Source organism: Haemorhous mexicanus, chromosome 1 (assembly GCF_027477595.1).
Source record: "Haemorhous mexicanus isolate bHaeMex1 chromosome 1, bHaeMex1.pri, whole genome shotgun sequence".
In the NCBI taxonomy this organism is placed as follows: Eukaryota; Metazoa; Chordata; class Aves; order Passeriformes; family Fringillidae; genus Haemorhous; species Haemorhous mexicanus.
Window position 1 is genome coordinate 129,700,174 of NC_082341.1, and position 26,846 is coordinate 129,727,019.

At 42.5% G+C, this 26,846-nt stretch overlaps 1 protein-coding gene and 1 long non-coding RNA gene across 4 annotated transcripts in view; one reads left to right on the plus strand and one right to left on the minus strand.

Annotated features, from left to right (window-relative positions):
• The window catches only part of LOC132335911 (uncharacterized), a 44,064-nt gene extending 39,475 nt beyond the window's left edge, over positions 1-4,589 (plus strand). Inside the window, exon 4 of the long non-coding RNA XR_009488770.1 lies at positions 1,782-4,589. This is a non-coding gene — a long non-coding RNA (uncharacterized LOC132335911). The remainder of the gene's footprint in view (positions 1-1,781) is intronic.
• PAG1 (phosphoprotein membrane anchor with glycosphingolipid microdomains 1) overlaps positions 1-26,846 on the minus strand; it is a 106,219-nt gene that overhangs the window by 20,221 nt on the left and 59,152 nt on the right. For 2 of the 3 annotated variants that reach the window (XM_059862863.1, XM_059862872.1), the window contains exon 2: positions 22,404-22,468. The gene's annotated coding sequence lies outside the window, so the exon portion shown is untranslated. Of the gene's footprint in view, positions 1-22,403; positions 22,469-24,397; positions 24,875-26,846 lie in introns of those variants that run through there. The other variant, XM_059862856.1, reaches the window with a different exon arrangement.

Sequence of the window (26,846 nt, forward strand, 5' to 3'; positions counted from 1 at the left end):
TGTAGTTAATTTACAGGAAAGCAGCACGAAATGCTTTGACTATATGCTGAGAGAAAGAGGTCAGAAAAGGACAGAAAAGCACAGTGGCAATTGAACCAGGGGAGGTGACTGCTGCAGACACCTGTGCAAGCAGAACAGAGAAATAACAGGAACAGACTGATGACAGGTGAAACCCTGAGTGAAGGAAGCTAAGCAGGCAAAATGTGACAAGTGATTCCTCTCAGCTCCTTGAACAGCAGGAGTTTAGCATAAGTGCTAAAGGACCTAGAATCTGCTCAGCACACATGACAACCAGAAGTAAATACAATTATAACATAAAAACATCTCAGCCTTCCAGTACATAAAGGGGACTTGGAAGAAAACTAGTGAGGGACTTTTTCTACAGGGCATGTAGTGCTGGAACAAGGGGGAGTGGCTTTAAACTGGGAGTAGGTTTAGACTAGATCTCAAAGGAAATTTTTTTACAGTGAGGGTGGTGAGGCATTGGAACAGGTTGCCCAAAGAGGCTGAGGATGCCCCATCCCTAGAAGTGTTAAACACCAGCTTGGATGGAGCTCTGAGCAACTGTGTCTAGTGAAAAGAGTCCTTGCCCTGGCAGGTGAGTTGGAACTGGATGACCTTTAATGTCCCTTCCAACCCAGGCCATTCTATGATTCTATGGTTCTAGATGAACCCTCTGTCAGCCCTTACCATGTGGTGACATCAGAGGGCTTACTCCTTCTGTTTAATGACTCCCAAAAAATAAGGCTGAAATAATATCCACCCAGACTGGGGAATATTCCAGGAGAGCTCCTGGAATGCTTGAAGCTGGACCAGCACCCATCAGCTGCCCCAACCAGCCCTGGCCAGAAACCTGGCAAAGACATAGACTGAAAACACAACTGCCTGAACTCCCTCTGCTTCAACTACGTGAATGCCTGGACACTAAAACATCAATGTCCGATACCTTGGATTTAGGAGAGGCTCCAGAGGTTAGCTTTAAAGAGAAACTTATTTGAAATCATAACGATGGAACAACAAGCAGCTAATTTTTAAGAGCTTTCTGACAGCTGAAACGATTAACGCCTGCTGTTACAATAGAAAGTGATATTGTGCTGCCCTCTGGTGAATCTCTCTGTTCGGGGTCTGGCATTTGTGGCTCTTTCGAGGGTGCTTCAGAGCTCGGTGCAAACTCTGCTGCTACAGATGGGCTTCAGTGGGGCCCTTCATCTGTCAGCCTCAAAACCTGAGCCCTACCTCCACCCCTGGAAGTCTGTCAGACTCAACCTTGCAGACAGACACTGCTGAGACAGAATAGTGGTCAACGGAACTGTTTGGGGTTTTTATTAGGAAAATAATTTTCCTCTGTGACAACCCTTCAAAGATGAAGATTTCTCCCACTGTGCCCTCTCCACAGAACTCTGCACACACAGGGGATGCTGAACTCTTAAAGAGAATAACAGAGAATGGCCTGGAACATGAGGGTAAGAAACCTGGTTATTTCATCTATGGCAAAATCTAAACAATAGTCTGCACTCACATGTCAAGTCACTACCAGTTCAGAAAACGAATCTTTACACTATATTGGATAAAATTTCTTCTTCTTGTGGGAACTTCTTGCTTTTTAGACATCAATATTTGCCATTATTGAAATCCCTATGAGAAATGATGCCTGTAGCCATTCCTCAAAATTGCACTTAAATGCCCAATTATATTTGTGGTTTCAAAATGACAGATATTTTATTGCATAACCCACACTTTTATGGTGAATAATGTGTTATTTCTGCTTGTGGCTCTTGCAGGGATAAAGCAGAGCTGAGGCAGTTCGGGATGATGTGATGATGAGGAGAATGCAATTTTGGTTCCAAAAAACCTGTATCTGCAGTGAAGCAGACAGACAGGCTGCAACTCTGGGAAGCACATGAAGCATACATTTTAACTGGTGGGGATGCCGCTGCAAAAATTTGGGGTGAGACCCCAGCACCTTTGAAGGTGCTCCTTCAAAGACAGGCGCATCCAAAAGACCCAGGGCACTTCAGGTCCAGGATCTGGCCAGGATTTTCTGAGCAAAGTCCTGCCTGAGTTTATGGTGGCACATGCAAAGGATGTGCCATGCTTTGGTGTCCCAGCAGGAGATGGCAGCGTGTCCCTCTCCCACCACCTTCCCCTTGGCTTCTGGGTTTAGAGCAGCTTCATTCACTTCCTGCTGCAAAGAACGCTCGGCCCACGCCTTCCAAAGGGAAAAGAGTGGGAAATGTCAACAGCTTCACCTCTCTGGGTTTCTTAATGAATTATAGATGGAGCCCAGGCAAGAGACTGAATTGTTCTGACAACTGAGCAACTTTGAACGCGAGAAGCCAAACGCGACAGGACAGGAGAGATTCACGGAGGCTGAGGGACTGCGGCTCCCCGTCCGTGGCTGTCAGGCTGTGCTCGGCTAACAGAGGCACTGCCCAGGTGCTTCATGGGCTCACCCCCGAGCTCTGTCACAGGACTCCCTTGGGAACTGCTCAGGCTCCTACTGCTCTCTTTGCCCTGCCAACCCTCCGGCTCCCAGCGCTCTCAGTCATCCGCTGTTAAACTGCAAAACAGATCGGGGAGATGAGATGGTTTGGAAGATCCCCTCCACCCCACAGCAGGCCTGGCAAGGAGCAGGGAGAGTGGGAAAGAGGGTTGGAATTTTTATGTGAGATTTTTATTACTCTGGTAGCAATCCCCCAGAGAGCTGTATTAAGCCAGAAAATGGGGAAGTGCAAGATATGTGGACCCACAAACTGAGACAGGAGTTGAGAAGTATGAAGCAATGTCTTGTCGACATCCAGCTGCAAATGCTGTCATTCAACCACAAAACCAGACCAGGAACCTGGGCTGCAACAAACAGGCAACAGCAGAAATTGTCCTGCACGTGTGACTAACACCTCTCAATGTAAGAGCCTTTCATCTTCTGTTCCACCAAATCCTGAAAATACACTTTCGCTGTGAAGAAAGCATCCTACAGGAGACCAGAGGACTTACCTTACTCCTGCTCCAGAAAATTCCCTCACCAGTTCAGGCACCAGCAGGCAGAGTATGTCTCCAAGGGCCCAAAGACTGAGCACACCCCTTGTATGTGACACCCTCAAGGCCACCCTAAAGAAAACATCTGAAGGCAGGCAATCCACAACTCCTGTACCCACAACAGCTACACCAAACTACACACCTCATTTAGAGAAGGAGGAGAACATGGCAATGCACTTTGCTCAGTCCATAACCATTTCCATGTCAGGAGTGTTCTCTGCATGCAAATACCATGGTGCTGGCAGGAAAATGCCATTTGTGCTCCTGAAACAGCCCTTAAGTGTAGCACTATGCTGCCCTGTGTTAAAATGAAATCAAAGCACCCTTCCTTCACTCAAACAACCTTCCTCTAAACCTCTTGATTTTAAAAGGTCAGAATGTGTTTTCTGACCTTTTTCACTATGGCCTAACCAGGCTTTAACTGCAGAGTAGCTGGAGGCAGCTCCTGAACGTCTCCTTTCTGTAACTTGCCACAGTTGGTGGATTCCTGAGAGCATAACTCAGTAAGACATTACACACATGCTTAATGACATCAACAGGGCTGCATTTCTTCTTGTGTGGGCAAAATACTTGGGTCAAACTCTTCATAGGTATCTCCTACTGCAAGTCCTGCTTTGGAGCCTGTCTGCAGAAGCTGGTGGGAGTTGTGCTTCAATGAACATTAAGGTTGGGTCCATTGCAATAAATGAAGCATGTTGGAGATAATTGTCTTGTACAGCCCAAGCCCACAGTCTCATGCTCTCATTCATCCACAGAACGGGGGTTGTATTTTCTCCCAGGAGTGGTCCCTGACCAGAGCTAACTCCTGAGTGGTTTATGGGATTGGTTTTGGGAAAGAGCCTTTTGACTGCAGCCAAAATATTGCTTCAGGCTGTTCTAACTTGGTAAAAACCACATATTTTGTGTTTCAGGCTGAGCATCTGGTAACAGTGGGTCCTTTGGACCTTAATCCCCCCGTACTAGAGATTCTTCTCTTCTCTCAGTACTTCTCCATACAGGACATGTCCAGCTCTCTACCCACTTCAGCTCCTCTTTCTCTCTCAGTTCCCAGTCCTGTTTGCTGCCTGAGGCAACCACCTCTACTACAGGTGACAAAGACTAATTAAGATATCAAAATAGGAATAAGCGTGCATGAGAGCCTAATAAAATAAATACAAAGATGTCAAAATTTTATCAAAAGAGACATTTCAGATAAATAGATGATACTATGGAACAGCCTGAACACACAAATGTGCTCCTTGCTTTACATTGGTATTAAGTGAATAAGAGCAATTGCAATTAAATGCTTCTGGAGACAGTAGGTGACAGGATTGCTGCTTGGACTGAGGTGCTGCCTGCAGAACATTTCCTAACACCACAGTGTTACTGGAGTCAAGATTGTGAAGTTTCTTCACAGGCACCTAAAAAACATTGTAAAACGTATTTGTAATTGGTCAAATTGCTGTTTCTGCATCTGCAATGGCTTCTTTTGGCTTCTAGTGTTCTAAATGGAGATCCAGTACTGAACTACACAAACCTTAAGACCAAGATCCCCTTTCTAATGCAGTACCTAGTGCATTTTGCTTTTAGGGTTCCTATGCATTAAATCAGGAGAAATACTTTCCTACAACAGCTTAAAGCTCTTCTGGTGGTGCAGTTGTGTTTTGAGCTGCTTGGCTTGGCAGCACCCATTTATGAGAACAGTTCAAGACAGACACATCTTATTTCAAGCTGTGAAGACCAGATGTGCACATAATTAAGGCCTGGTCCTGAAAGCCTGATGCTGGAAGGAATTACTGACATGGACTGAGCTGCTCTTGCAGGCTGTCAGACGAGCCTTGCAGAGACTGTGCATGCCATAAGCCTTCAAAACAGTTCATGATTCTGCAGCAGAATAATCTGATCTAATCTACCTGTACCTACTTCTCCAGAAATCATGGCTGGTTTATCAAAGGATGTGTGAGCTCCATAATGCAAAACCAGATCTAAGACAAAACCAAACAGTCCCAAACCACTGGTCACTTTTAACCCCTTCTAAACCTTAACACCTTCTAGAGAGAAACCAAGTCTCCCTAGAGCCATCTATCTGTGGCACTGCAGAAAAATTAAAAAGCCTCTCGCAGCAGTAAAGGCTGATCTATGCCACAATTTGCATTCATACTCCAAGCAACTCATTCATACCTTGTCAGACCACGTCACCTCAAGGTTAATGTATTCAAAGCTGACCTGACTTCTCCTGCCACTCTTTCTTTTCTATTCCTACTAGAATTCTAGTAAGTGCACCCAAGCCTGTGGTGCAGGCAGCCTCTCCTCAGAAAGAAATAAATTTGGGAAAGTGGAAAGAGTCAGGAAAGTTGTATGAACAATTAAGCATGTGAATTCAAGGGCTCGCTTCAAGACAGTGGAATGGTTTTCCTATAATGATGGAGGATTTCAGAAAATAAGAGATGTCACTATCAAGGCTTCATAGCAGGCTGTAAAACTAAATTTTCCAAGGAAGGTGAGCATAATTGCCTGTGAATGTGATTATATCCCTGTGAAACACAGTCTGCATCCTGGGGTTAATACACATGCATAATTATGCACCTAACCTGTCACAGAGCTATCACATTTATTTCCCACATTCACAAGGTATTTTCTGTGTATAAACCATACACTCACAAATCTCTGCCAAATGCAGCTTCCATTACAAATCAGGCCCTGAGCAAAGAGGTTTGTAACCAAAAACTTAAAGCTCACTGATTCCTTCCCCAGTGGCTAATAAGGCTTCCCCCATTCCACTACCAGCCATACAAACCTCCTCAAGCACAAAGAGGGAGAAGGGGAGTGCTGAGGCCACAGCTCTCCAATGCAGAGCACTGGTTGGGCTTGGCCAGCTGCTGAGGAAAAAGCCCATAATGAAGCCTCTGTGCAACAGCTCCTAGGAACAGCACCACATATTTTCCCCAGGCTTTAGCAGCCAAATAATGACTGTCTCAAATGCGACAGCAGAAAAGCTTTATCTGCTGAGTGACCATGCCAAAGATTACAGCTTAATTGTAGCATTATTGTGCTCTTTCCCACACCCCCACAATATCCCATACTGCTTTCTGGCTGCAGTGAGGCAATTAGACCACGATTACTGCATACTTTAGAGCATATAGAAATGAAAGCTGTCTTTGTGTTTTCCAGCTCTGACACAACTACTCCTGATAGCTTTGCTTTTCCTGGAACTAGATGCTCTTTCATATTAAACAAGGCCAGTTTATAATTTCACTTTGCTGTTTATGTAATTCTACCATGCCAAATCCCCTTTCAGTTTTTGCAGTGCAACCACATTTCAAGCAACCCTTTTGCCATCTCAGGTAATAATAATGGAAACTGAGAAATTCCCCCTAGCTTGGGAAGTAGGTGCACACAGAGTTTGTCACAGTCATCTGACCTAGAAGACCTCTAAAATCCATGGCAATTGTACTTGTTCTCAAACTGCTGTTTGAATCAGGCCCACAAAACAATACAAAAAATAGATGGTACTTTTCCAGATGCTACTTCCAACTTCCAAAGGACCCCCACTGTATAAAATTACCAAAGATTGCAAAATATGCAGCAGTAAAACACAATGCTTTGATTGTCCCCAATGAAATATTGCTCTTAAAAAAAAAAAAAAAAAGACTCCTACTTAGAATGAGATTCCACTTCTGGACATTTACATTTCTAAAATCAAGCTTTGGTTTACTCAGATGCCATCTGCAGAGTCCCACCTGTGAGATCTCACCTCTGTTCCCATCACAGGAGAAGACTAAATGACTTCTACTAATACTAAACTTTCAGATTGCTCAAATTTTATTATTTATAGTGAGAATAACTCTACCTAAAATTAGAAATTAAAAAAATGTCTTGTATCCAATTGGCAGGACGCTACAGCCTTTTAATGTGCCTTGAGTGAGATGCACCCCCAAAATGAAGCACATGAACATCATCCCAAGTTTTAAAAAAATTAATCAAAATAATTTTAAATTCAAACAGCCCAGATTACTGAGTGCCAGTGCTGTCATAGAATCTGTGGATATAAGTGTCTGGAAGACAGGAGTATTCCAGGGAAGCTAAGTGATGGTCCTTGGGGTAGAATACAAATTAAATCAGAAGGGCCTGTTATATTTAAGATTAAGTAAACTTGAAACAAAAGGAATCAGTGAGAATTGAGCTGTGTGATATCCCACAGCAAGAGGGGCAGCTGTAGAGGCAGCTGTGATTTAACTTGGTGACAAATCAGTTTGAAGGAAACTGAGTTCACCTTACAATGTGCTTTGTATAGGTGTAGAGTTATTTCAAGGCCAAATTTCATTTCACTTTAATTGATTCAATAAAATAATTTTTAACCTTTTAGAATTCATATCTCATTAGGAATGTCAGCTTTCCTTAAGCATTTGGTGCATATATGCAGAGCCTTCTTCATTGCTGGAGATGGTCCCTGTCTTGAAGAGTTTACTTTTTGTCAAGATAAGACCAAGACAGCACATGAGAGAATCCCTTTCTAAATAACTTCATTTTCATGAAAGAATGTCCAAGAAAAAGAGGAATTTGGTGGGTTTTGAAGAGTTCTTGCAACTTATCCAGATACCTGGTGTCCCCACTCAGTGCTGCCTCTCTGTGATCTTTGTTTTCTCTGAGTTGGAAACACAGCTATGTGTTCCCTGAGGGAAGGTGCCACCTTAATTCAATCTTGTAAAAATAATCTAAACTGGCTGCCTCTATGCTCTGCATGATCAGTAAAGACTTACTTCTTCCTGTGGAGAGAGGGGAACCTTCAAAGTGAGCTGTGAAGGTCATTCCTCATCTCTGACAGACCAGTGACCTTTCAGACACCTACAATTACAAGTGGAGGTATCTATAAATCATGGACAAAACCAGGGGAGGTCAATGTGTGCTGACCCACTGGGAAGGGCCTCAGATGCACTCCTCTGAGCTGACCTCCTTGGCTGACCCATCAGACCACACAATGAGGATAACTCAACCTTTGGGCAGCAGGAACAGCCCTGACAGACCACACCTTTTCCCAGCCTCACTCTGCGGCACAATTTCATTGCAATTTCTCCCTGAGACCAGCATAAAGACATCGTTCTGCCCTTTCAATTGGAAGCAGAGCTGGGATAAATGAAAACATCACTTGCTTTTGACAGTCCAGAATATCCTGTGGATTCACCTCCCCACTGAGCCACAGGCAGTGTCCTGCTTGGCACCTGCAGCAGCACGGAGCAGGGAGGCAAAATAAACCCAACTCTATCCTACCCCCCACACCAACGTTGTGATACATGGTGCATTTTATCCACCTTCTCTCCTGCTCTGGAGAGCGGAATATAAAACCCTGGGCTTGACCCCAACAGACCTAGGCAGAAGAAACTAATCATGAGTCCTGCAGGAGTGATCTACAAGCTGGGTACCACCCCCCTCAACACACCCAAACCCCTTACTGCTTCATCCTGACACACAGCAAATGCAATTATGAGATCTAATCAACTGCAACTAATGCAATTCTGAAAGTCTTCACAGCTAACGAAAAACAGGTCTTTCCCTTCTCCATTTAATTGAGATGTTTGGTTCACACACCGTGGAAAAGAAACCCTCCATAAAGCTGTGTATGAATATTGCATTTACACATTCAGCCTGTCACAGTATTGGGCTCTTTTTCCTGACTGTTGGATATTACATGGTAGGAAACTATCTGTGAACGGAAATGGACTTCAGAAAATAAATACTTTCTCATGTTGCTTCAAGGGAAATCTCCAGTCTGAATGCCATCTACTAACTATCACTTTGTAGCCTGAACACGGCATAAGAAAGCATTTCCTTAACATGAATAAATCATGATCCCTAGTAAAAATACCCTCCTCCTGCATTAAAGCAAGAATCAGAAGACAGAATTTGGCCTATAGCTTGTAAACTCAAATTTGTTGAATAACAAATGACTAAAGAAAATCCCTTTTCCCCCTTTCCTCCAGTGTGTTCTTCTTGTTGCCTGTTGGCATTGGTTTTTCTGCAGTTTAAGCATCCCTATTGCTTTGAGACTTCCCCTGCCTCTGTGCTGCTCTCCTGTGTCATCATTAGCACTACTTTCACAGGAGGCTCTACAATATGGGCAGCACTGCAGAGAGAAGGATAAATACATCATGCCTCCTGCAAAAAGTTTTGCTGCTACCTTGAGTTGCGAGCTGCCAAAGCATGATGACAGAGAAGCAATGGCTGCTAGGCAGGATAAGCAGAGCATCACATCACTTCATGCAATCAACAACTAGCTGGGCTTTGCTTCTCCCCGGTTTCTCTGCTGTTCTGACCCAAATCATTACTTTTCCCCCACAGAACATAGTCTTGTTCAGGTTTTGAAAGAGAAGACTAAGTCTGAGATTTGATGAAAGCCTGTCAGGATACAGGATAACTGCTCTCCAGAGACAGAAGAGACAGCCAAGACAGACCAGGTAAGAACAGTCTTTCACCAGTGATGTATGAGGGAAGAGAAGATAACAAGCTCAAAACCTTTGTACAACTGATCGCAGTAAGCACATGTCATTCCCCCAGCAGCTGAGAAGCCTTCCAGCTGTGTGGGTGTGACCACAGCAGGCACAGCAGTCCTGGGACCACATCTACATGTACACTCACCAGTAAAGCAGGTCCTGCCTCTGTTTGCTCCTGCATGGCCAGGAATCCTCCACCTCTGTTATCCTGCCTCCTCTTGGCACCTTCACCCACCCTCTGCAACTCACCCAACCTTGTTCTTCCTTCCACAACTGCCCCCTCCTCCTTCCCAAAGGCCACACCAGTGTTGCCACAGTGCCACAGCTCCATGAGCTCGCTGCTTCTAGCAGAGAGTGCAGCCACCCTGACTATTCACCGAGAATTTCCCACTCTGGGCAGCCTTTTTGGTTTAACACTGCTCCTTTGGATTATTTTTCTGTAATAATGTGCCCATCAAACACCCACTCAAACTCTTTTTAAAACTTCCAGTACTGATAACAACATATATTGATTACTTTGGTTATGGTCTGTTGGTATCAGGATGCCCAAGTGGTGAAGAAAGGGCATGTCAGAAATACAAAGAGCAGACGCTGAGAAAACTTTCTCTCAGAGAGAGAATGGAATGATAGGAATTAGGCAGTAGAAGAGCTCACCTAAAAGGTGTTGAATAGTCTTAAGCACTATACCAGACACAAACATACTCAATAATGAGCAGTCAGCTGAAGAACATATACAGCTACAATATACAACATCCCACCCAGGAATTTCAACAACTACTTTTTTTTTACAATTTATCATTACACCACTGTTAAAACACCCTGTACAGGTTCCATTTTCCTGAACCAAGGAATCTGGATTTAATCTGCTTTATTCTTTGAGAAATGTGCCATGCTCATGCCTCTTGTAATACATCCTGAACATGGTTCATTTTAAAGGATAACCTAATGCTATATGGTGAAAAAAGCTTTTTCATCCCTTTTCATCACTTTGGGACATAGTTTTATTGTAAAGCAATCCAATTCTGCAGAAGGAAACAGTTTTCAAAGAAACCATTTGTAAGTCAAGAGAGTGACCATTAGTTATTGAAAGCTGAAACATTTACAAGTTGATTTGATGGCAGTGACAGTAAATTAATTTTTCCTTTTGTTGAAATTTTTTCTTGACTGCAATGAACACCTGGCAAACTGCCTGACAAACAAAGGTCATCTAGGCATGCATTTACTTAGATTCAATATCAAATTTATGTGCTACTTTCAGAAAAAAAAAAACATGTCATCCTTTTAGAGAGTCCTTTTTCAATTTTCAACTGACTTGAAATGTATGACTGCAGACATTAGTTTGGGGCAGCTGCTAAACTACATGCTTTGCTATGTGTTTCCATGAGTTATTCAACCAACAGAAGAATTGCAACACTTAGTTCATTTGGAAGAAAGCAAAAACAACAGAAAGACTCATCACGCTACCCCAGTTTCACAAGTATAAAAATAGCAGAAGGTGCTAACAGATATTGTGTGGGTAAGAATGAGAACTAGATTGGCGTTGGAGAATTTATTCTTAGACAATCCCTCCTTTTGGAATTGTTACAGGCATGCACTGACCCAAATAGATCATGGCTCCTATCATTCCCTAGTGCATGTGAACAGATAAAATGCTGACATGCACCAAAAAGGTTTGGGGCAAAAAAAAAGCAAGCACAGTCTGCACGGAAACTGCCAAAAAAAGGAAAAGCACAGCAGCTGGTACACAACTGCTAATAGGCAAAGACAGCACTGCTGGCAAACGCAGGTGAAGCGAAGGAAAGGAAAAGGCAAAATGATGTTGGGAAATGATGTCAGGCCAAAGAGATGGAGAAAACAAGCCAGTCACCATAGGGTACCTACTGCTGTCTCAGAAGGACAAGCATTTCAGCCATTTCAGGATGCACAATTTATTCCACTGGGCTGGTGCTGCCCAGTGATCAAGCTTCAGGGCCACTGACGTCCCTCTGGTGCAGCTTTCTGCCCTGACTTGGTTGCCCAGTGGCTGTTTTGTGGCTATGCAGATAAGGCAGGACAACTGGGAGACCACAGATCAAACCCACAGTGCATCTCACCAGCTGAGTTACAGAGCACAGCACAGCAGTAACACGTGCAGAACTACAGTTTTCTCTCCTTCCTTCCTTCCTCAGCCCTTCCACAGTTTTTTTTATTTTCTCCCACCCAAGTCCCAAGCAGCTCTGCAGGCTCAGTGAGGTGTCACACTTGTGACAGGATGTGTGGGAGTCAGACACCCACGAGATGCCCAAGCGTGTCTGTGTGTGAGTGACATGTCTGAGCCTCCTGGGCTTCCAGGGGTACCAGGCAATGGAGACTCACAAAAGATGCAGGGTGCAGCCCAGGGGGCCATTTAGTTGCCTAAACACTGGCAGCTAGAACTGCCTGAGCTGCCTAAAGGCATCCAGGATATTGGGATGCTCATGCAGATGTGTCACAGAGATGAATTGATGCCTCAGGTTTTAGCTTTTATATTTTTCAGATTCTGTACTGCTTTAGTGTGTAGTTCTGAGCTTCATATTAGGGGATAATAAGCTCTCTTCACTGAGTAGGTAGACAAAACAATTCTTTCTCTCACTGGGGACCAAGGACAAATGATCCAAGTTTCAGGCCCAAGAGCATAAACAATCGCGTACTGAAGAGAGAAAAGCAAGAAGGATGAGACTTCATAAGCTAAAGCTATAACTGGACAATTAACCCCAATATGCAAATGGATCAGAACTTATAAAAGTGTGAGACCCTGTGACCAGTTGTCCATTTTGGTGACCATTTTGGGTTCATCCTGGGTGTAGCCCTGGCTGGGCTCCTGTACTGCCCAAGGTGGATCCATTGAGGCCTCCTAATAAATACCTACTTCATTCTTTAACTCCATCTAGCCTCTGTTCTAGGTCAGCCTCCACAAGGCATCAGAACAACCTGATGCACGAACTGCAGGAGATGTGTGTCCTTCTGGAGTGGCAGATGGAGGCCAAAAGGCACAGTTTATGGCATTTCAATCACCATTCACTGCCCTCTCTTTAGGCAGATGAACCCTGCACCTGGATGAGGTCAGCAGACACGGCACAGGGCCAACTCTCACACTTCTCAAACAGCTATTAAGAAACTGTGGAAAATGAACCAGGGCACCTCAAATGGCACCAGCTGCTTCTGCATGAGCAGCTGAAGGGGGCTCTGATTGCCACTGACTATAAGGGGGCCTGAAGGTGCCCTGCAGATACTTGCTTAAAAATTTAGGAATTTTCAGTTGCACTTGAACCTCACACCAGTAATGCTATGCTTTACTATTGCACAGGCACAAACATCTTCCTCTGAAATAATTTCCTACACAAAGCTGAATGCTCTTAGCACTTAAATCCTTCTCAGAAAGTCATAAGGATTTATTCAGGGATGAAACATTTTAGTCTAATATCAGAAAAACACTTTTCTCCAAGTAAAACAATGCCAGAGCATCACACTCCTTCCAGCTGGCAGGACACAAAATTAATGTCCAGGCTTTCAGAAATGTTCACCATCACAGACCCTGTAATGTTTAATTATCTGATGGTGCTTAGGACTCTGGGTAGAAAAGAAAAGAAGCAAATAAAATAACACAAATGTAGTCATCATATGAATATTTAAGACCCCTCTGCTGGAGCATCAATGTTTGGGCTCATATCAACATTGTGTTTAATGTCCCTATGCAGCTACTGAACACATGTATAAGCATAAAATTAGCAAACAACTATCAAAAGACCTCTATTCAGGCAAAAAAAAAAAAAAAAAGTTCTTTTCCCTTTATGAACATTTTTAAACAAAGTGTTCCTTTTTTGTGTAATTTTTCTCCATTAAAATTTTATGTTACTGCAAAGAGATAGAAGGCAGGGAACTTCTGGCCCAATTTTGTTCCCAATTGCTCTTCTATAGTAACTGGAGGCAAAATTTTGTTCTCTCTGTAGGATTAAGTACGACTGTAGATTTCCTTTTATTTAATACAACATTAACATACAGATATACAGACTCAAATATTAAAACTAAATTATGGGCAACACTTCTCCAATTAGCTCATATAAAAGTAGAATAAACAATTAAGCCTCTTACTATCCAGTTAAAGAGACCAGCAACATTTCTAAAACTACAGGAAAATGCAGATGTTAAGAAAGATAAAAAATATTTCTGCTGCAATAGAAAGTTTCCAGGAATATCAAAAAATTTGAAGTCCAGTCATGGACTTCTTTTGTAGGCTGTTCTTGCTTTGTCTTTAATACTGGTGTGCTGTTACCAATAAAATAGCTCAGTGTCCTGCAGTTAGTGCTGAGGACTAGTTACTATTTCCTGGAAGTAAGTTCCAGCTGAGAATGTCAGCCTTCAAAGGAAATCTGCCCAGATCGAGTCCCTTCCCAGAGTAAATCTATTACACGCCAGTAAACAGATGAGATATAAATAAAGCAGGAGCTCTGCAGAGTGTAAATCAGGCATTGCCACCATATTAAGAGGCTTATGGCAATGTTACTTAGCAGTATTTGTTTTGAAGTCTCAGCAGGCTTGTCCTGCTGAACGTTTTGTGTAAAACCATCTGCCCAACAGACAGAATTGATCTTCGAGTGTGTCCTGCTTGGTTTGTAAATTTACCTACTGTGACTAAGTACATAACTCATTATTAAAAACAGCCAGACCTGGTCTTTCCTGAGGGTAAACTAATGTTTCTCATCATCCTTAAAAAAACAACACACAACATGAGATAGGGAATCAGCGAGGCATTTAAATAAGAGCTGGTATTTGAAAAAGTGACTCCTGTGGCCCAATCAACATGCAAACGTGGACTCCCAATCATCTTCAGAAGATAATTATTATTCATAATTGGCACTTTAAAGCATTTTCTCAGAGCTGTGCAAATATTGACTAATTAGCCACACCAGGATCCTGTGGGGTAGGCAAGCAGGTACCCTAATCCTCTTTTTATCTCAGTGAATTGCTGGGGAATAAAACCCCAACCCTGACCTGCTGCAGGGGAGGAGAAGGTGGGGAGGTTTCCAGCCCCATTCCCTTTGCCCAACCCACCCTGCTCCCACCATGGACACTTGTCCTTATCTAGAGAGGGGATGAGATGAGCTCTATACTGGCAGAGCTCTGGAAATAGTGGACAAACCTCAGCTGATTAGCTACAGTCCTGTCAAGCAAAAGGTCTGGATATTCAAATGTCAAAAAAAAGCCCGAGGATTTGATACAAGTACATGCAGTATTTATATGAGGATGGTAGCCTCTCCTGCTGAGGAACACTTAAAAAATGATGTACTGCACAATTATGGCTTTTTCCTGGATATAAAATATTACACAAGTACTTGCAACTAAATAGTAGGAAAAGAGCTCTATATGTGTGGAGTAAGACACTACTTAAAATTCAGAGATATCCTATTATTCACTGTGTGGCCAAGATTAGGCTGAAGAAAGTGAAGAAAGTGTGGTGTCCAGTTAGAGCCTCCAAGAGGCTCTGCCTTCACCATGCAATAAAGTGCACCAGGCAAACAATATCTTCAAGATGGGTCTAAAAATGGACCTGAAGATCCTTGGAGGCCACAGCAGCTAGAAATGAATACTGAATACATCCTCTATTAACTCCAGCTCTTTAATTAAATTGCCTGTAGGAAAGCAACCATTAGTCATTAGTGTCTCAGGTTTTCTGGTTTAAACCAGCAAACATTAATGATGGCTTTATTCTAGAGCTTTGTTACGAACCACCACATTCAGGGGCACAAACAGGTCTCTCCCAAATAACTGTATTATTACAAGCTTACAATGTGCACAAGATTTGCAACAATAACCATTTTTATTTGGTGTAATCCTGCTTTGTCTATTGAAATAATTGGTCATATGTTGTGTCTAATTTCAGCTACAATCTCTTTAGGGCAAAGATTGTGTCCCTGTGGTTTTGTAAAGCCTCATTCACAGTTATAATGGTGTATAAAATAAATAATGAGAAATTATGAACTGTGGGAATTTATTCAGCATTTATCAGGAATTCACAAGTGAAGATTTATGTTTTTTAAAAATGGATATTTTAGAAGATCTTCCAGAGATCTGGTTCTGTTCTCTGTTTTAGAAATTGGGAGATGCCTTTCAACTGTAGCAACTATTTAGGTAAGAATAATAACAGGAAAAAAACAGGTTAGTGTGGTTGAATAATAAACCCAGGGTTACTCCACTCTGAAGCTAATTCTTCTACATGGTTCATGTATAACAGCTTCTGAGAGAAGCAGGTTTTCTTCCTTCTTCTTAAAGAGCATTAAGATGATGGTATTTTAACTACTGCATTAATTATCTACTCAGAGCGAGGCTAGACAAAACAAATAGTAGAAACAGAACAGAACTGGATGCCTTAGTGAGTAAAATTCATTTAAAAATGCCCAAACCAGAAGAGCACAGATGAGGTGGCTTGGGCTGCAATACAATAAAAAAGGTTTCTGTGCTCAGAAGGTTTGGAGAATCACGGAACAGTTCAACAAAAATTAAAACTTATACATTTGGCACTCCTAGCCACTCATCCCACATGAATCCCCTAAATGCTGAAGCAGGGGTTGAGGGATCATGGCCACAGCAAGAAACACACTCTTGGTAGTAACAAGCCAGTCTTAAGCCAAAGCAAGTCTATGCTACACCACTTTTTTTTTTTTTTTTTTTTTGTGTGTGTGTGTGTACTCTTTTTTTTTTTTTTTTTCCATTTCAGGAGGAAGAGAAGGGGGAGAAAAGCAAGAATTTTTATCTCAATAAAGAAGTATGTTCATGCAAAGAAGCAGCTTGCTCTGAGGATTCAATGAGCAGCTCAAAGGATCTCAGGAGTCTGCTGGGCTCCCACATCCCACACCTGGATGTGGCAAGTTAGTGGGAACATAGGGTGACTTGGGTCTATAAGAATAAAAGACAAACACTAGAGTGAGTGCCTCTTTCCAGGTACCCAGTGTACATCTACAGTAGGTAAAACACAACAATAAAGTAAAATAAGTCAGCTGTGTTATTAGAAATGATAATTGTTCTGGCTGGCCTTTTGCCCTAAGACCTGCAACTTCACAAGCCTGTGAGGTGAGAGGTCTGGTCCCCACAGCCTGAACACGTAATTGCAGATGGACCTGCCCCATCCTTCAACATGCCAACCCAAAATCATCAAATGTCTAATTTTTCTCATTTTTCTTTCTGTTTAACAGAACTAAAACCTGCAAAGGGAACAGTGTGTGAAGTCAGCTCTGTTCACTAAGATGGAAAATGCACTGATTTGCACAGAGTTAATAACATGCCCTAAAATGGCCATTCACCCTCAAAAGACATTAGCATGTAATAGCAGCTGCTTATCCTCTGAGTGCAGATGAATATTGGAAAGAGGTGCTGAGAGGCTTTGTCCTAGAATTACATGTCACTGGTTTAAACATGATGTGTGGAAATTATTTTAATTGCCCATATTAGTCCAGGGCTGAAATGGTCTGGTATTGTTAGGAGTGGTGCAAACGTCTTTCTCTGGTCAGGGTGGTGTTTGAGAAGAACATATACATACCTGAATGTCTAGAAAGCCTCACCACAACATGAAACAAAAAAAAAGCAAAAAATCACCCCAATAAAATAGCTTTGAAAAATATTAGCTAGTTAATGATGTTTTTTGACTGTCTTACATAGAAAGATCCAATTTCTTGCAAGTATGAGCACTGAAAGAGCAAGAACTGCTATTTTTGAGATAAATGTTACAGTTCAAATGTCACAGACTGTATTAGAGACATTCACAATTGGCTCTGAGATGTAGGAAAAAAAACCAACTTACACTGTTGTATGAAGGTTGGCAATGATCACAGTGCTAATGACCATGGGAGAAATACGAGATTTTTTTTTTTTAAGCATTATTATCTAGTGGCCTTGAGTGCTAATCAAAACAAGGACTATAATGCCTGCTTTAATGGGGTTTGTCTCAGTAATGCTCCTAAATGGAATAAACTATATTAAATCCAGACAAGCTACAAAGAGAGACAAATGGCAAAACAATACACAGAAAACATAGATTCTTTAATCTATTGTTAACTGAGTTACCATCCATGGCAGTCACAGTTAACAGTGGTTTTGTAATCCATTTGCTGAACTGTAAAATTAGAATAGAAATGTTGTTGCCCTTCTGTTTACAACAACAGACTAAATAAGGCCCAAATCAACCCACAAAATGGTCTAGCAAAGACTGTATGTAGACAGGCTGCATGTCCATCTTCTTCTTTAAAATTCAGCTCCTCTGGAGTTTTTTCTCAAAGTACAGGGAATCTGATCCCATTGAGGTAGAGGTAGTCCTGCACATAAGCTGAGTCTCGGTGCACCACAAGGAGGATGCCCTGGGAAGACAAAGGACCCCACACTGTCCCTCACTGACCCAGTGCTGCAGGGACAGACACTAACTGATAGCCACAGGCTTTGGTCATCCTCCTAATGTTACAGGAAGAGGCACTGAATGCCAGGACAATGAATTCATCGCCATCCTCCTCCTCGCCTGCCTTGTATCTTTGGCCTTGCTGGTCCCTCCTCCTCTGCATATGCTGACCAAATGCACAGACATGCTGAATTTCTTCAGCTTGATACCTCAGAGGATCAGTCACATCTGACTTCCTCAAAAGCAAGTAAATAGGTTTTCTGATGCATCTACTTTGCTGTATTTCTCACACTGCGATGGGAGGATGCATAGCAGCTGAGGGGGAAGGCAGACTATAGCATTTTGGGCAGATCCTTCAGGAAGAGGTGACAATTTACTGGTAAAATGACAGCCAAGGTATTGAGGTGGTGACACTTTTATGTTCATTTAGATGCAAGAGTGAAATATTTCCAGGGGTCCAGTTTTAAAAGGATGGATTAGCCCTTTGTTCGTGGTGTACACAAAACGTAGGATCATGCATCTTATCTTGAAGAAATCTTCAATAAAGTTATTTACAAACTGAAGCTGTAGCTTAGGGAACATAAAATTCATTCTGTAATTAATGAGTTCCCCCCAGTATTACAGAGAAAAAATTCCTATGGTTTTATTGCTTTTGTAAAATGCTTGTTCTCCAGCACTGAAGGAACTGTGAAAGGTCAGAGGTGTTGAATATACATGATTTATAAAGTCCTCTGGGATGAGATGTGCCACGTAAATATAAAATATTATTAGAGCACTCTCTTTAATTCACATACACTGAAATGGAATTGGCTGTGTCACAAAAGCAAAACTAAGAACCCAAGTCAGTCTGATGGCAGCAGATTGTCCAAGGCTACTGACAGTCCAAACAGCAGAAGGATAAATTCATTTCACAGACATATTTACCTAATGCTGGAAGTTACTGCTATTCATCTGGAGCAGGTTATATGTAGATATGAATGTGAAGACTGTGTCACATAGAAATGACTGTGCAGGCAAAGATGGTGCACTGCTCTGTACCATGAGGAAAGAGGGGCTTCTGAAAAGGCTGCAGGCACAGGAGCAGCCCATGCAGCCCATCCACCTTCTGCAGAAACTCTGCCTCACACAGCTCTGTTCTCAAGTGTATGCCTGGGATGCCTGGGATGCCGTGGTCCTCACGTGCTTCGTAAAGTCCCGCTCAGATGGCACTTCCAGCCTCAAAATATGCATCCTATTTACTCCTGGCTTTGAGAGAGGCTTCCAAGTTTCCCTTGCAGATCTGAACCTTGAGATTTGTTCACCTCCAGCTATATCTATTCAAAGAGATTTCCTAAAAAGCAGTCTCTCAGAGAACTGGGTTGGAATGAGCTGAACTGGACAAGCAGTCCCATTCCCTCTCAGGGAAGCATAAATTATACTTTCAACCCACTTTTTGGGATTGATTCCAATTTCTCTTTTTCTTCTGTCCACAATAGTCTATACTTTAACACTGCAATAAATAATCAGTTTGATGTAGAATTCAAAATATTTTAACAGCTGGAGCAATGACATTCGTATTCAACTTCACTGTAAATGGAAAAATTCCCATTCCCCCCCTCAAAGACAGAGATTGCAGATCATATTCTGAATTCTTTTCAAAACCTTGGCCAAAAGATATCACCAGCACAGTCTGTTCCTCTTCACATTATTATTCCCACTCTCACAGATTCTTTTATCTAACTCCCTTCCGCCCTGAAGTTTACAATCTCCTTCCAAAAATTTTTCTACTGCATTTCCCATCTCTTAAATTCCCTCTCTCTCACCAGCTTTCAAATAATATGACTTCATTTTAGAAAAATGATGCTGCGAATTCAGCACTACAGACCAATCTGTTCCTACCTTTTTCCCTGTACTAAAACACATCACCTAATTTTAAATACCTTTTTAAAAAGGCACAATACAGCCTTTTAGCAAAAGTATATGAACTTCCTGCCCATAAAGGAAAAAAATTAAGTTCTTACTTTTGACTGTATTAATGCTTTCCCATAAAAATTGATACATCTGTCTGGGAGATAAAGGAAATTTGGATTATCTGTATTCAAGAGAATAATTAAAAGAAGTTATTGCACAAAATTATTAGATTTTCTAGCAACACAAATTTGATTCTGTGGTAGTGTTAAAGTTATTCTCATCTATGCAGAACACTTTTCATCCACACAAGAGGTGCTCTTAATTTTCTCTGTACCGAAAAAAAAGCCATTGTATTTTCACTGATGATGTTTAATATTTGATTTCTTCTACTTTCTTTAGATAATTAAAGAGATAGATTTGCTCATCTGGCTATAGCTAAACTGCTGTAGTCGTGGCAGACAATGACACTTTTAAGACTACACTATACATGATTAATCTTTGCTCCAACTGAGAGCCTTTCTTGTCTGGGGCTACCCTTCCTGTTTGTCTTTTCCTTGTGTTTTCAGTTCTCCTTTCCTATCAAGGAGAACAACAAAAATCATTATGGGTTTTTAACCTAGGGAATGATATTTTTAGCTCTGAGGCCTATGTGTAAATGTAAATTTCCAGCTGTTATAACAAAGAAATAGCAAATGAGAGGCAGATGTTAATAAATTATCCATTGTTGGTAATACAAGCAAAAACCAACCTTAAAAAATCTCCCAGCTATTCCAGCAATGAAAGCTTACTCACTTGGGCATTTACATGAACCTGCGCCTTCAGAAATAAGATCTAACTAGTTTCTTGCAATCCATGGAGTCTAGACAAGACCTCTGTGTCCTCTCTTCCTCTTCTGATGTTAACAATTCAAGGGCCAGAACATACAGCCAACGAAATCATCTCCAGATGTTTCTTCTGCTTAGTGATCTGATGAATGCCCAAAGACCATTGACTGCACAATGAAGTCAAGTGGAATCTGGGAGGATTCTGGATCCCATGCTGCTTTTCAGGACCAATTTCAGTACCAAAAGTTAAGCCACGTGTTTGGTTTATATCAAGCACCACTTGAACATAGGTCCTCACACACTTATGAAGCCAGTTCAGGCAGAACTGATGAGCAGTCACTCTGAGCTCCCTAAGAACTCTGCTTTCCTTTGAATCCACTGGCTGAAAAACCACAGCATGGCTGTGAATGCAATAAGGTGCTTCTTACAGAATCGAGTATATTTGTGGCTTCTGCCATCTTCTAACCCTTGAAAACTTCTGAATTTACTGTCCTGGCATGGTGAACACAACTCATAGTCAGCGGCATGGAGGAGCATGGACATTCTGAGCGTACTTACAAGTTTAGGTTTCCCTCCAGAGAATCTCCAGCCTTTGTTTAGCCCTCACCATAGCACATCTCTCATCATCTTATCTCTCTCATCTCCCATCATCCTCCCCATAGGATCCCCATGAATCCTGAAAAGTCCTTCATTCTAGCATTAATACAGCAGCAACTTCCTAATGCCTTGTATCAGGCACATTTGTGTTTGTAATTCCTTTCACACAAGGCAATTCATTAAGGGCTCTGTTTTGATTACCAAAATGTGTGAACACAATTTTGTGTCTCATCTATACAGGGTCACTCTTATGTCAGCTCGTTTCTGACTGCGACAGTCTTTTCCCATCCTAAAGGCAAAACAGTGTTTACATTTGGTTAGCTAAAATATTTACATTACACATTCAAATGATGCATTTTCCCAGTGACAGGGCTCTCCCTGGTATTTCCTCCTGTACCTACTATGCAGCGGAAATGATTAAGATGAATATTCTGGGTGTCTCTAAACAAGCAGATTAAGGAAATATGCAGCACAGCTGTACTATACTAACACTGCTAGACTTTGTAATATGCATGCAGGCTTGTGAACTGCCTAGCATGAAAGTCTGCCTTTTAGGGCCCCAGATCAGAAGAGTTCCACATTTCCTCATCAACTTATTTCAAATATATTCTTCATTTATCTATAAATTATTTGGGGACTCGGCGCATGAGGCCCTGGGAGAGGAGGTGAGAATGGGGCTGTTCACTGATCATCATCCCATATCTGCCTTTGGATAAAAGCCTCGAGTGCACTGAGTCTGCAGGGGAACAGAGATGATGGGGACTGCTACCCAGACAGAGACCAGAGGGAAAGGTGACACTAAAGCTGGCAGGGGAATGCCATGAAGTGACAATATTTCTGGGAATCAGAAAAGACACTGCACACACTGTTTTAATGTAACATTACCAAGCTGGATAAAACACTGCGAGTGATGCTGCATCAAGAGGTCCTCCAGACAGACACACAGCATGAGCCTCTCCCCAAAGGGAGAGTTTAAGGGTTGTAGCAGAGAAACTGAAATTCAACATCATTTCAGACACATCATCACCTACACTATAAACAGTTAGTCTCGCTCATTTATTTGTAACTACCAAGCAACAGAGTCTCTCTGAGAAGAAATTAGACAGAGTGCAGCAACTTCTCTCACAGAAACTCTGTAGCAGTGCAAAATTAAGAAGTTAAAGAACACACCTAAGGTGTATCCCTTACCTTATAACTTCATCCACACAGGTCTTCATACAGGCTCTCCCAGTGATGAACCAAAAGCTTCTGGGCTGAAAAAACGGTGAAACACTGGTTAAGACATTATCTCAAAGCCCCTGTCTCTGCTTATATCCATCCCAAACTCTGCTGCATCTTTTTGTTTACAGAAACATATACAATAGACTGAAGTTGACTTCGTAAGCAAAAGCTATTTATTTTAAATTGACCCTGCCCACTTAGGGTCATATACTCTGAAGGAAGTTGGTTATAAAAGTCTCTGTATAAGTCAGGCATGCAACATCTAGCAAACAAATATTATTTTGTGGGATTATTTTGTGTGGGACGTGTATTTACTCTACTTTTTTAAACTAACAGCAAATGAAACTTTGTTTGCCAGTCAAAACCAATCAGTAGAAGAAAAGTAACAGGCTCTACACCAGTATGAGGCAGTGTATTCAAAATAATAAACAACCAATTTTGATTTAACCTAAAAGCCTGCATGGAGGGAGTGAGCAGGCTCATTACCTGCCCACCTGGTGTCCAACCAGCCTCACCACCAAGCAGCCTGAGGGGTGTGTAGGGATTAATGGGCAGTACACTCCTGCAGAAAGGGGATGCCAGAAATCCATGGGCTGAAGGGGCCAGGATAAACACAGATTCTGCATTTTGAGCCAGCAGCTAGCAGCCTCACAGTTTTAATTCAGCTCTTTGAAACCTGCTTTCCTTTGGCCATCCTCGGGAACACCGAGTTTGCAGCTCCCAGCCTTTGGCAGGCCGGCTCACAAAGCCCCGCCGTTTTTGGCAGAGCAACGCCCGGGATGATGGGCAGCGGCTGCCGCTGTCACTAGCAGGATGTTTTCTGGAGTTTCTCCTCCAAGGCAATGTGTTTATTCTTTGAAACAGTTGCTCCCTAAAGATTAAAACTGAGCAGAAGCACAAAAGCAGTGTGTGTCCTCCGGGGCTGCTATGTGCCATCAGGCAAACAGGAGGTACAAGCTGTGTTCTCCCAAATTACACAGAACAAACGGTGCTGCACGGGCAGAACCGAGGCAAGTTCTTCAGTACACAAACCACACTCTCCTCATTTTAACTCCTTCTTAGGAAAAAAACCTTTCAAATATCACTTGTGTTATTAAAAGCTCCAGATTTAGAGTTGTGGGGGGGTCTTCAATGCAGCTGAGCCCGTTCACCCCAAAAGCATATCAGCCTGGGCACAAAAGATGAGCAACAGCCACAAGGTTTGTGCTTTTAAGATCATGCTTGTTATGATCCCCAAACAGCAGTACACATCTCAAAAAAAGACTTATCAACCACAAAGAACAGACAGCAATATGAACAGCAAACACTCTGACAAAATATATCTTTACTTAGAAACTAAAAAAATAGTCATTTAAAACCCACTAAAATAGGATTGAAGTACTAAGAGCGCATGAGAAATACTGGCACAACAATGAAAAATCTTGTTTGCCACAGTCTGTGTAATCACAGTTATTGCAAGGCGGCTGGAAAAATAAATGCAACAATGATTTTTCTTTCTGCTGAGGTATGTGCAACAAATGTCAATATTTTTACCACTGTGCAGGATGCATTGTACTCCAGAGAGTACCTTGAGGGGTGAGGAACTGTCTCTGGTAGTAAGAAGTATTTACCTTGCCTATATATCAATGTATTTCTATTAGCAGAATTCACTTAATATTGTATATAAATAATAACTTTTGGCTTAAAAAGTAAGATGCAGAAGGAAACTAAATAGTCTTTTCTTCCTCTGAGGGGAACACATACAGATTTTCTTATTACTGGTAAGGCAAACTAAGCCCACATAAAGGGGAACAGCCAAACTTCAATAACCCTCAGCACAATGCCCCCATGAAGCTTTACTCTCCTGCGGAGTACAGAGCACTTCATAACTTTCCTCCCTCTTGTATCACTCTTATTTTAATAAACAACCAAACAGCAGCAACAGCCACTAACTTATGCCACTCTAAAGATAAAAATATTACCTTTGATTAACAAGGACTCCTCCTCCTAGACCCTCTTTGCACTGTGCAGAAGAAGACCCCAGGAGAAGCTGTTGGAGCAGAGCTCTAAAACTCCCTCCGAGCATTAAGCAGCTCTCGGAGCCGCTGGCCCTGTCCCGGCCGCTCCCCGATTCCGTATGCAGGGCGCGGATCCCACCTTCCGCGGCTGCCAGGCGGGCTCAGCCCGCCAACAATGCCGCCTCTGTCAGCCCGCCAGCGAGCGGTGCCACAAAGACACGCTCATCCGCAGCCCCGGACCTCTCTCTGCTTCTTCTTCTTCTTCTTCTTGGAGCACGGGGCGATGAGAAGGGACGGGAGAGAAATGCTGATGTGTTTATGATTAGCCACAGCTCCGCTGTGTCCGGGAGTGAGACAGTGGCAGCGCACGACGGGCACCCGGGCGCCCAGAGAGGAGATGGAATCTGCGCTGGCAAGAGCCCTCCCTGCCTCGCTTCACACATTTGTGTTTCGGATCCGTGGGTGGTTGCATGAGCAAACAGCCGGAATAGGGGAGGAGTTAGACAAAATGCAATTTAGGACTTGGAAGCCTTGTCTGCCTTTTCGAGAGGAGGACGAAGAGGCGAAATCGCAGCGCCCCGACAGAGCAACGTGCCCTTCCCACCTCGGCTGCTGCCACCTGCCTCTCCAAACCTGCCGGGAGAGCGGCTCTCCCTGCCTGGGCGGGATCCCCAGGCACAGCAGCTGCTCTCGGCCCCCGCTAACCACACTCCAGAGCCTCCGAGCACGCTGGCTCTTCGCTCCTGCCCCACAGCGTTACCGGCTTCATTTTCCAGGAGGCACGATGCTTCATGATCTTCATGAGCAACTAGAGGATGAGACAATAAACGACATCCTCAGCAGATGTTTACAGCTGTCACTAGGCAGAGGAGGAGACAGCAGCAGCTTAAATCCCAGTTTTCTACAAAGCTTTCCTTGGAAATCAGAAAGGCAAAGCCAAAAGCCCTTTTAAAACCAGACGTCCGTAGTTTGCTTGTTTTGAAAGGACTATCATGTGCATATAGTTCATGCAGCTTCAGCTTTGTTTTCCTCCCTATGAAAAAATGAGAAGCAATGTCTGGCTCAAGATGAAACAGTGATGATTCCTGCTGAAACCAATTAGAATATTACACTTTAACTCAAATATTCACAAGCCAAGCTCTATGATACATGTGAGATGTTTCACACTCCTCCACATTAATTGTAGTTCGGATCTAAAAACATTGCAAGTGAATAGAACAGCAAGCAACATTGTGTTTTCTTCTTGAAGTAAATACCAAGGGACACACAGCCCTTGGGTGCAGCACAGCTATGAACTCATTCCAGTCCCTGATGAACCACCCTTACAGTATTTTCCCATGCAATTAGTATTAATTGGTGACTTGCTGGCAATCTCCCAGAGGCCTATCTCACCCTTTTAGCCAGTCCTACCAGATCAGCCTTGAGATGATCATCAGGGCTGGGCAGCCATCCCACTGCCACACCTCTCAGGGCTCTTTCTTGCTCTTGTATTTTTGGGGACTCTGGCAAGGGTTCTCTTGAGTAATGAACAACCAAAGATATGCCTCTTCCAAATTAATATATTCAAGTTTGTAACATGAGACAGCAAAGTAAGAGGGGGACTTCTAGAGGGAATTTATAAGCAATTTTAAAAAATATGTTGTTTCAAAGCATTTTACTGAAGCTAAACTCCGAAACAATTTTCAGGAGAACTGAGCTGAAGTGCTCAGTTCAGCGTCTGGATAGAAACAGACCTGTAAAACTCTGCATCTTGCACTCAAAATTAAGCTGATAGAGGACAGATGTGAATGAGCAATCATCTCTTCTAATTTTATTATTTAATAACACTTCTTAAGGATTTCCTTTTATCTATTAATAAGATAAAATTTGTCTTAAGCATCTTGTCAAATGGACTTGAGCAGGTTCAAGAGTGCTTTACTTCAGCAGAGCCCCACAACTCCATGGCAATAAATAAAATCAGATGTTCTTTGACTGAACATTGCAAACATCTAGAACACATTTTAGAGTAGCTTCCAGGGGCATTTTCACAGTATCAATCTCTTTTTTCAGAATGACATAAGTAATCTCAAAACTTTAAAAACCGGTGCTGAGGTGGTTATTCAGAGTCAGAAGGGTGTCTGAAAAGAGAACTGTGCAGGGGTCAGCCTACAAAGCACCACTCAAGACCCAGTAAAGGAAGCAACATCTAATGGTAAAATACATTAGGAAATGCTTGTGGCCAGAGGCAAGCAGAACTGCTTCAACTAAAACAGGTCAAGTATAATCAAGAACACGAGGCCAGCTTTATTCCTTCTCCTTTTTCTGCTTCCCTTTTTCTGCTTCTCCTAAGTTTCCAGTCCACATAAATCAGTGGTCCTCAGTGTTACTCTTCTCATATTACTTTTGTCTTTTACTGCACAACACTTAGAAACCA